Below are 10385 nucleotides of genomic sequence, written 5' to 3'. Positions count from 1 at the left end.
CTTTCTTCACTTGCTTGCCTCCCTGGAATGCAGTTCTTTTGACTACCATTAAACCAGGTGAGTGGTTTACCTATATTGTCTCAATAATTAAAAAATAATAAGAGTAGAGCTGTAAGCTGGTACCAAGAGAAGTTAGGTTACAGTCTATAACACCATACCTCTAGGGGATTAAAATGCTTTGCTGATCGTAGGGAATCTTTGGCAGTTTTGAAGAAAAAGCATTATCCTAGCTGAGCTCCCACAACCCCCTAAAACTGGCGCGCGCGCGAAAACACACACACACACACACACACACACACACACACACACACACACACACCTATATGGAGTGGCCACTTTTCAAAATATCTGGCTAGCTGGAATCCTGATGCCTACTGTCATGAGGTCTTGCACAGTCATATCCCACATTTGTTTAGTTCTGGACTTTTTTAATCAGTGAGAAAGAAATATCAGTTCAATGTTACCTAACTCTAGGAGTTGAAGAACCACTGAGCACAGGAGTGTTCAAGGACTGTAGTTACAAACCATCAGCTTAGCAGGACTAATAAAAGATAGCTTATTTCCAAACCCAAACCCTTCTTCAGTCAAACATCCTGCCTCATCTATTTAGATTTCCCCTCATGTATCGCATGCCTTCCCCATAAGCACTAGCTTTGCCTGTCTAGGTACACAATCATCATGTGTATTTAAAAATGTTCATTTCAATAACTTTTTAAGATTTGTTATTTAATATGTATGCTTGTTTAGCTGCATGTGTGTATGTACACTGTATGTGTGCCTGGTGCCTTGTGGAAGCCAGACAAAAGTGTGGAATCTCCTGAAATTGTAGCTACAGAGATGAGATGCCACATGGGTACTGAGAACTGTACCCATATCCTGGGCAGCAGCTAGTGCTCTAAACCACTGAGCAGTGTCTCCAGCCTCTTCATGTATTTTAATGTCTTATTCTAAAATAATCTTAACTTATAGAAATGTCACAAAACAAACATACACACACAAAATGTTTCAATGTATTATTCACTAGATTTCCAGAGTGTTAGAAAACATTTTATTGACCTCCATTGCTCTGTTTCAACATTTTAATTTTCAGCCTTAATGTCTCTTCTCAAAGGCTGCCTTCCTAAGCACATGGTCCCACCCCCATGGTCCCAGTCCAATTGCACTCTTCCGCCCAGCCCTTAACTCCAGATGATATTTTTCTTGGCTCTTTGTTGCTGGTTCCCTCCCTACCTCCCCCACTAGGGTGAAAGTCTTAGCCCAGAATTGGCTTTGTGTCCCTTACTCTGTTCATTGCAGAAACCTCAGGATGCAGGACTGCATTGGCACCAAGTGGAGCTAAAAAGAATTAGGCCACTGCTGCCTGTGGCTGGTCAGGAGCTCAGGAGCACACAACCTGGTCTCTCTAACCAAGATGTTGACATCTTCCAGAATCCATAAAAGTAGCAATGTTCAGTCTTATGGAAATATTTGCCTTAATTTGCCCTGGAAGGGGATTACTTAAAACCCAGCTAACATCTGGGTGTGACTCCACTAAGAAAGAAAAAGGGGAGAAAAAAAAGTACACATAGATGCTCATGCAGGGAGAGGGAGGATGGTCAGTGTTTTATAGATGGCCATCAGGCAACACAGCCTTGTTCACACATAGGTTCTGCCACTCATGACTGAGATCTTACAGGTCCGCACATACCTCAACCTCCTTGTAAGAAAACAGATAATAAAAATACCCTCATCATAATTGTGACACATGAGTAAATGTATTATTGTACTTTAAATGCTTAGAGCCATGCTTGATACATAGTAAGTGCCCAATAAATGTCATCATAATATATATTTATATAATTGGGAGCAGATCAGTCCTACTATTGTGTGGCCTTTTCCCACTTGTCAGAACATCTTAGGCATTCCATTCCTATAGATAATCTTTAGCATGTGACTGCTAATGACCAATCCTTTTCTGTTGCACAGATGTACTAACATGTACCATTGCTAGATACTTCTGTTGCTTCTGTTTTTTCTTATGATCAGCACTACACTGGCCATCCTTGAGCACAGGTCATCAGACACATCAGCAATGATCTCTTCTCACCATGCCCTTAGAGACAGAATCACTAGGGCAAAGGCTATGCCTGTTTTTTGAGCTGAGATATAGTTTCCAAGTGTCCAAGACAGGTTGTCCTGGCACAGGTGTTTCCTCATGGACTCAAGTCCAGAGGCCAGGGTGGGTCCTAATCTGGGCTACTTCCTGCTGTCCTGTCCCCTAATGCCAGCCAGGCTGTGACCCATGTGTCAGCAGTGGCCACCACAGGCTCCAAAAGTCCTGTTTACTTGGCTCCAGGAAGGAGTAGGGTACTCTTGCTCCAGGGAATATCAAGGACTCTTACTGTGAGTTTCCTGTATGAGAATAAAAGCAAGCACAAGTCTCACGCATGCTGTTCCCCTGCTGTCTTTTCCTTGTGTCCTGCCTGTGGCACACAAAGGCCTCCTCTACTTTGGAAGCCCTCTCAATCATGGCCTTCCCATTCACCTCTGCTACTAGAAAAAAAATGTTAAAATCAAGAACAGCCCCTCTCAAGAACTGGTCAACTTTCCTTCATTGTTAGCATCGCACATAGGAGAAAATCCCTGTTATGGCCTCAGGCCAAGGGCAAAGCTACACCCAGTTCCTTTCTATTCTTGAGCCACCCTGTCCTCAACTAAAGTTAAGGACATAGTCACAATCCGAGCACCAGCAGCTCAGCATAGAATGGATGGTGCTTTCAACGTACCCTTGCTGCTGTGCCAGAAAGTGGAGCTCGTGGGTTGGTTTTGTCATTTAGGTTGTGGGCCAGGGTGTGAGTGCCATTTCCCTCACACACACACACACACACACACACACACACGTGCACACGGACATGCACAAGCACACACACACAGAGCATGCCCACTGCATGCAGCTTACTAAATAAGATCACGCATGGGAATGGAAGGCAACAGGACCCATGCTTATTGGGGTTATAATACTATCCTTTTCTTGATTGGATGTGGCTGTGTGGACAGTTTTCTAGCATCCTCTTCAGAAGAAACTTGTATGGTGAGGCTCTCTAAAGATTTTGCTCTTTAATAATAACTTCCAATCTGAGATATGTTAGTTATGAAACCAAAGACAGACCTGTATCTAAACATTATTCCTCACGAGCCCCTAGAGTCTGGAGCAACCCTACCCTTTATCACTAAAATGAGACTTCCCATCAAACTGGAGAAGTTTATCTGATTTGGAAACACAAATAAATGTGTTTTGCATCAAGGTGTCATAAAAACACTCTGCCTATTCCATACTCAGGAGACAAATTTATTTTTTAAAGAGCCAACAAACAATATATCCCTCATGAGTCTCAATTTCCCTACCACACACAAAGGGATGGTAAAACCTACCTCTCTGGTTATATGAGCTAACACATGGGAAGGTCCTGACATAGAGAGCCTGTGTACTTCCTAAGGATCTGATTGGTGCCCAGCCATAGGGTTGGCACCCTAAAGAGGAAGACCAATTAAACCAGCTCCCGTACTCCGGTGGCTCAACTGAGCAGTGCAAAGCAGGTGTAGAGGTGCTCACAGGCAAGGGGCTCGCTTGGATTGAAGCTCCGGGAACTGAGAGTTCCAGATGTCTTTGGGTACCATGTCAGAAAATGCAGTCCAGTGGAGTGTCTCTGGGGCTAATCTAAGGAGTGGATGGTATGTTTCTCAGCAACCCTCAGAGAGAACGTTTGGGAGAATAAGGGAACTAAAATGGGTGCCGTACAACATAGAGGTCACGGGTGGAAATGTCTGTCCTTCAGTTTCTACTCAGGGTCTGAGCCGTTGGCAAAATTCTCTCCTAGTTCCCTGAGAGGCTACTTGTGATTCCTTCCTATTTGCAAGATGCTGACCTCAAGGTCTAACTGGGGTGCTTCCCCTGACACTTATTTCTCCTGAATTCTATGTAAACGATCATCTTCCTGCTAGGAGGAAATTCAAACCACTTCCTCCTGGTACTACTAGAGAGTTTTGAAGTAACCACCCTTCCTCATGTCTACCCAGTTGTGACGAGTCATTGTCCTTTGATTGAAGGTAGTTCCCTTGCACTTTGTCCTGGATCCTATGCTGATCCAATCCACTGAGCCTGGCAAGAAAAGTCCAGATCACTTCCCCTTCATCTTTTGTGCCGTCCTGATCTTAGCATCTTCCTGACTGCCCAGAGCCTACTCCCAAGCCAGTGGCCACTCTCCAAATAACTTGTGTCCAGATCTAGTCATTTCCTCCTCTGGATGGCCGTTCTCACTCTCTATTTCCTATGACAATGATGACATCATCAGAGTCAGTGCTGGATAGAGAGTCAGGAGGCCTCAGTCTATCAGCAGTGTATGCATCCCAGAGTTTCTCCTCTATGCACAATACCATAATGTGTCATTCTTAGAGGGTGGGCCATATTAGCTCAGGTTCTCAAAAGACTCAACCTGCCCCATGCTAATGGTCTTGCTAGTGAGGACTCCTATTCATCCGAGCCTAAAGTATAAAGTACTTCCTTTTTGGTCCATCATTCAAGGTGTCTTTGTACTGACTAGGCTCTATGCAAGGTCCCAAATATATAAAATAAATAGCATAAATGGATGGGAAGTAAGTCAGGTAATAAAGTGTTTGCCTGGAAAGCATGAGGACTGAAGTTCAATTCCCCAGAAGCCACATTTTTTTTCTAATATGTAATTCCACCTCTAGAAAAGCAGAAACAAATGGGTCCATGAGGCCCTCTGGCCAACCAGCCTTGACTAGTTGGTGAGTCTCAGGCCAGTGAGTGACTCTGTCTCAAAATAGGTTGATGCTGTGAGGAACGAAAGATACCAGAAGTTGTCTGCAGACCTTCACAAATGCATAAACACATGTACCTTAAAACACACAAACCTGACCATGCATATATAAAAAAGTATCATATTTAGAAAATCCTGAGGAAGGGTATACATGGTAGGAAAGAAAATAGACACTCAGGAGTTTTGCCCCAGATGCATGTGGGTTCACATTGAGTTTTGACCAGTCAACAGATTTGGGGAGGAGAAGAAAAGAACAATATGAGAAAAGGCTAAAATCTTGGCTACGTCTGGCTAGAACGATCTAACATAGTTGCTGTGTGGTATTTATGGGCGAATAAAAGAAGGTGAAGAATATAGATGAGCATATATGCAGAGGTCCCTGGACCTCGAACTCCCCCTACAGAAAGAATCTGCTGGAACCTCCAATGCCATTTGATATCAAGGACCTCACCAAACACAGAAGACAGCTTCTAAGACCTTAGTGTAGTTTGTTTTAAACCTCAGACTCTTTGTTAGTTTCACAGCAGAATTTCTGACTAAGACTTGAAAAATGGTCTTCAAGCTAAGACAAATATTTAGAGTTTTAAGAGCTAAGCCTACAAATTTGGAGCCACAGAGAAATCGAATGTCAGATGTGCAACTTTGCTTTCCCTAATTTAAAGCAGACTTTGTTTTCTGGTGGAAGATAAATTGACATCCCCCTGGCTTCTCAATAACATGGTGGAAACCACTTCTGAAGAGCCAATGTTTTAGGTTATAGACAACCAAATTGAATAAGGTAGCAGAAGAGAAAAAAGTGACGTCAAAATGGCTTTAACCATGAATCAAAAGAAATAGATCCACAGTTTCACTGAAGTCATTCCAGTCTTAATTGGAGTAGAAGAGAAAAGTGAAGTTTTCCATTTCTTGATTCTCTTTGTTTTCTCTTGCCCTGACCCTAATGTTTGTTCTGAACAGAGCTTGCTCAGCAGGAGGGAGGGGTTTCATACCTTCTTCTCTGTCCTGCTTACTAGGGAGGAGTATCAGGAGATGCTTGGTTTCCTGATAGGCCTTTGCCCTGTGCCCACATGCTCACCTCGACTGCAGTGCACATTCCATCAAGACTTCTGTTTTCATTTTGAAGACAAAGCGGCCAAATCTCTGAAGAGAACTGAATTTGCTAAGGTCACCTGACTCCAATAACACCAAATGTACCTCACAAGTCAGAATCTGACCCCCAAAACTCCGACGCCCCAAACATGTCAGACCATGTTCTTCCCATACCCCAATTCCTTTGTGTCACCAAAAGACTTGGTTAGTAGAAAGTGTCTGTCCACACCAGAGTGTAAGAATGAAGGCTTACATCGTGTCCTAGGCTTACTCAAATCAGACTCATAGACCCTGTTCCCCATGTAATTCATACCGCATTGGCAGAACAAGAGTTGGGATTAAGGACTCAAATAGAAAACTCATAACTCTGCTACCTGTGAGCTGTGTGGCTTTGGTATCTTGCTTAACCTCTCTGTACGTGTGTCCTCATCCATGTGGAGAAACATGCAATATCTTTCTTCACAGTAGCTCAGGGTTAGACAGCTGATACTCACAGAGCAACCAGAACATGTAGGTATCATCACAGAAGCACTGTGGGAACACAGGTAGTAAGTCGAATATCTAGCACATTTGATGACACACTGTGAAGGGCTGCTGGCAGGGCCTATTGATGAGGGTGCAGAATCTTAGTGGGGTAGCCAGAAAGGCCACACTAAACAATTGTCAATAGAAGTTCAGTGACTTCAAAGAATCACATTTGACCCTTGTGCTGATCTCTTAGGAAGTATAGAATGTGTCTCTATCTGTTTTGGAATATCAATTACTTTCCAATGTCCTGTGTAGAGGTTCAATTAAAAAATGCATTTACATACTACTATGTGATGTGATTTATTAATGCCCTGTAAGAGACATGTCTTCTAAAGTTATCTCAGGTACCAGTAAAAAGGTTGTGTACCTAGAAGGACAATATAACATTCCTTTATGATAAGAATAAATCTTCTGAAGTTAATCCTTGATTCCAAGGGTGTTTACAGTCCTCATCACCTAGATAAAGTTTGCCCTTACTGGCTCCTGGGCTTGAACACTGTGTGCCCTCATTAACTCATGACTTTCTTCCAGACCACACCTGACTGTTGCTTGAGTGTCTCCCTAAGTCACATGACCATCCTCCCTCTGCAATGGCATAAGGGAAAGCATCAGAGAATGGTCTCCAGACTGCCTCCTGATCCCCAGAGCTACACAGGCTTCTACTTCCTAGGAAGCTTTCAAGTCACCTGGTAGGTTCCTCACACTCCCACAAGGCATTGCCTCTGTGTTTAGTCTAGGGTGTCTCCAGAGTAAAATGGTGAAACAGAAGAAGGTCTTGCAAAGTGTCTGTCACTTGCTGGCCAGCTTGTCCTTTTGGCCTTCTTTTGCCACAGGGTCTTAAAGGCTGGATTAAAGCTCATGAGGCAGTCCTAGACGGAAAGGAGCCACTGATGAGCTACCAACAAATTGTAGGAGCGGACTAGCCACATGCATGGAATAGCCTCCATAGGGAATACTGAAAGCAAAGTGACACCATCCTTAGAAAGGATCCCTACAAAGTACAAAGAAGATGCTAGGGCTGAAGTGGAGGGGCAGCATAGGGCTGGAAAGTGATAATGCCTGAGCTTGGACATCACCTCTGGCGTGCATGAAAGCAAATAAGATGCAAACTTTTGGCCATGACACTTCACATTTCTCCTAGATTGCTTCTTGTTGCTGTGATAAAAGATCAACCAATGTGGGAAGAAGAGGGTTTATCTTGCTTACAGGTTACAGTTCATCACTGAGGGAAGACTAGGTAGGAACTTGAGGCCAGAACTGGAAGCAGGAACTGAAGCCATGGCCACAGAGAAAAGTTGTTTACTGGCTTGATTTCCATGGATTACTTAGTTTCCTGTCTTATACAATCTAGGGCCACCTTCCCTAGAGTGTCCACAAAGGCCTGGGCTGCCACTCAATAGTCATTATATTAGTGACATTTCTATTTCTCTGATAAAACACCATGACCAAGGCAACATGTAGAAAGAAGAGCTTATTTGGGGATCATGATCCAAAGGGATGGGAGTCCAACAAGGTGTGGAAAAGCACATGCAGGGTGGTCAGAACCAAAGTTGAGAGCTCACATTTCCAACCATAAACAGGAGCCAGGCAGAGTGAACTGGGAATGGTGTGTGGCTTTGGAATCTCAAAACCCACTCTCAGGATTTTACTTCCTCCAGCAAGGCCACACCCCCTAATGGCAGAAATGGGCTACCAACTTGAGACCAAGTATTTAAATGCCTGATACTATGGGATGCATCTCATTCAAACCATCACAATCATAAACAAGAAAATTGTAGGCTTAGATTTCTTTTCAAAACTTACTTTTTTAAAGGTTCTTGAATGTTTTAACCTTTCTTCTAACCCACTGACCAGAGGTAGGGGAAAAAGAAGGTTAAGAGGAAAAGTGTGTTGTTGATCTGTTTAGAAATAGTTCCTTGGGGTAATTCCACTCTTCAGTGTCAGGATAGCAGTAATGCAGTTCAGTAGCAAACAACAAACATGAATCAGTAGTGGATGCAGGATCAGCAGGAACAGCAAGACTCCACCAAATCGACAAGAGTCAGTGGAACTGCCAGTACCCACAAGAAGTTCTTTGGCATGTTTCTCTCTACAAAGTAAAGAGCTATGAAGACCAGTGAAGACCAGACTTTGAAGATCAGCGAGGTATTGCATGGCATAGCCATGCAAAAGTATACTTTCACTGTTTGTGGGGTTCCATTTATATTCTTTCTAAACCTATGCCCTCTCACAAATAGAAGCTTCCAGAAAAACATCACCGGACAAAATTGAGTTGTTAAAGAAACCAGAAATTTCCATTTCATATCTGCCTTTCTCTGTCTTTTTCTCTACCGTTAACAATCTATATACAATAAGAAATAATTATAAGAGTCATAAAATTAAAACTTTAGATCACATTTTAAATAAGTCACTTATGTACAACCTGTCAATAATAGTCAAACAAAATAACCTTAGATTTCTGCAAAGATATATTAATTTATGCCAAAGTAAAATATTTATGGCTAGTATTTTTATTATTTATTTATATTCCCCCTTACCCTCTTTTCCCCCATTATTAGATAGAGGTGAGAGACACCTGACTTAAACTTTATTTTGTTTCCTCCCTGGTCATAACAAGCAACCACTCTAGATGATAACAACCATAACACATCAAATGACCAAAAACATCCATCCCACCTTTTGGGAATAGGGAAGTCATGTTCTTAAAGTTACTTGTCTGGAGACAAAGATCTCTTTTGGATACTATATGACATTTGGGACATTGGCTAAATCCTGGGAAAGCTAGCTGTGTTTTTTTCTGTCTAGTCTCTGCATTGTTCGTTCCCTGTGTTGTCCAGTCTCTATGTTATCCAGTGTCCACGTGATCAGTCATTTGGGTTAGCCCTTTTGAAATTGATTTGCATGCATATTTTAGAGAGGTCAATGGCTGAGACAGTTTATGAGAGTGAATCACCCAGGCTATTTGCTTCATGAAGACATTCAATGTCTCAGCTGATAAGAGACATGGTCAAATCTAATCTTCATAAGTTTTGTTGGTGATCATATTTTTTCCTTTCTCTATAGATACATAACCACACCTTCATCTTAAGACTATTGCAGGTTTCTTATATTCAACAAAACTTGAAAATCTTCAGGAAATGGACAATTTCCTAGACAGATACCAGGTATCGAAGTTAAATCAGGAACAGATAAACCAGTTAAACAACCCCATAACTCCTAAGGAAATAGAAGCAGTCATTAAAGGTCTCCCAACCAAAAAGAGCCCAGGTCCAGACGGGTTTAGTGCAGAATTCTATCAAACCTTCATAGAAGACCTCATACCAATATTATCCAAACTATTCCACAAAATTGAAACAGATGGAGCACTACCGAATTCCTTCTACGAAGCCACAATTACTCTTATACCTAAACCACACAAAGACACAACAAAGAAAGAACTTCAGACCAATTTCCCTTATGAATATCGATGCAAAAATACTCAATAAAATTCTGGCAAACCGAATTCAAGAGCAAATCAAAACAATCATCCACCATGATCAAGTAGGCTTCATCCCAGGCATGCAGGGATGGTTTAATATACGGAAAACCATCAACGTGATCCATTATATAAACAAACTGAAAGAACAAACCACATGATCATTTCATTAGATGCTGAGAAAGCATTTGACAAAATTCAACACCCCTTCATGATAAAAGTCCTGGAAAGAATAGGAATTCAAGGCCCATACCTAAACATAGTAAAAGCCATATACAGCAAACCAGTTGCTAACATTAAACTAAATGGAGAGAAACTTGAAGCAATCCCACTAAAATCAGGGACTAGACAAGGCTGCCCACTCTCTCCCTACTTATTCAATATAGTTCTTGAAGTTCTAGCCAGAGCAATCAGACAACAAAAGGAGATCAAGGGGATACAGATCGGAAAAGAAGAGGTCAAAATATCACTAT

This window comes from Rattus norvegicus, chromosome 5, assembly GCF_036323735.1.
Source record: "Rattus norvegicus strain BN/NHsdMcwi chromosome 5, GRCr8, whole genome shotgun sequence".
Taxonomy (NCBI): Eukaryota; Metazoa; Chordata; class Mammalia; order Rodentia; family Muridae; genus Rattus; species Rattus norvegicus.
The sequence above is the reverse complement of the archived record's forward strand: the minus strand, read 5'-3'. Positions refer to the sequence as shown.